Source organism: Alligator sinensis, unplaced genomic scaffold (genome assembly GCF_000455745.1).
Source record: "Alligator sinensis unplaced genomic scaffold, ASM45574v1 scaffold1080_1, whole genome shotgun sequence".
In the NCBI taxonomy this organism is placed as follows: domain Eukaryota; kingdom Metazoa; phylum Chordata; order Crocodylia; family Alligatoridae; genus Alligator; species Alligator sinensis.
In genome coordinates, this window is record NW_005843607.1 from 12,649 (window position 1) to 13,688 (window position 1,040).

Below are 1,040 nucleotides of genomic sequence, written 5' to 3' on the forward strand. Positions count from 1 at the left end.
ACGCTGTGGTCAAGGTGCTTTGGGACAGTCCCCCTGTGGCGTCAACAGGCAGTTTGGGGTGGCCCAAGAGTATTTTGCCCCATAATCCCATCCTAATCTGACCTATATTTGATACAGAATATTATTTTACATATTCATTAGCAAATATGCAATGAAATTCTCTCTATTTAAAATGTGTAATTCATTAATAACAAGCTTTGACTGGGTCTAGATTAGTTTTGAAAAAGGAACTGGGAATAAGCAACCCACTTCAGCCTGGTAGGCGGGATGGAGGAGCCAGGCCCCGCCGGCAACTTTGGGCTTCTCCCCCCCGGCACCAAAATGCAGCCATAGACCTATTTATTTATGTAGTTATTTTTAAAAGGATTTTTACCTCCCCCAAAAACTCACCCCCAGCACAACCGAGAAATGCACGGGGGGCGAATTGCAGCGGGTGACCCAGATTCAGAGTTAACTGAAGAAAACGGGGAGGGGAAAAGAAAAGTTGTTCACCTCCATCGAGTGCAGAAAACACACCGTCTTCCACAAGCGGGAATCCCATACAGCCAGTCACAACAATTACATTGCTATATAAAGAGTAATTGCGACGTAGCAGTACTGCAACACGAAGGGTTAGCCGATGCCCAGCCCAGGGTTTCTAGCTCCCTTCAACGTGTTTAAAAGCAGCTGGCTATGCAGAGCGCGTTTCGCAAGCCCAGCAGGGTTTAAAAATCATTTCATTAATGTCACGATAATAATTTTAAAAATCTTATTAAGTCACGATGATCACGCGCCGTTAGAAAGAGAAATAATTAGACTAGCTAGCAACATGAACGTTAATTAGCAATGTGTAAACGTACGATGATTAGCGCACGACAAGGTGTAAAAGGTAACGCTAAGCACCCGCAGGCGCGGAGGAGGGGGGGGTCCGCGGCTGTTTCGGGGCTGGGGTCGGGAGGGAAGGAGAAGGCGGCCCCGGGGCTCCCGCATGCCGGCTCGGGGCACGTGCAGCGCGTGTGGGCGGGCGGCTCCGTGCTGCCTCCTCGGCGCATCTCCAGCCC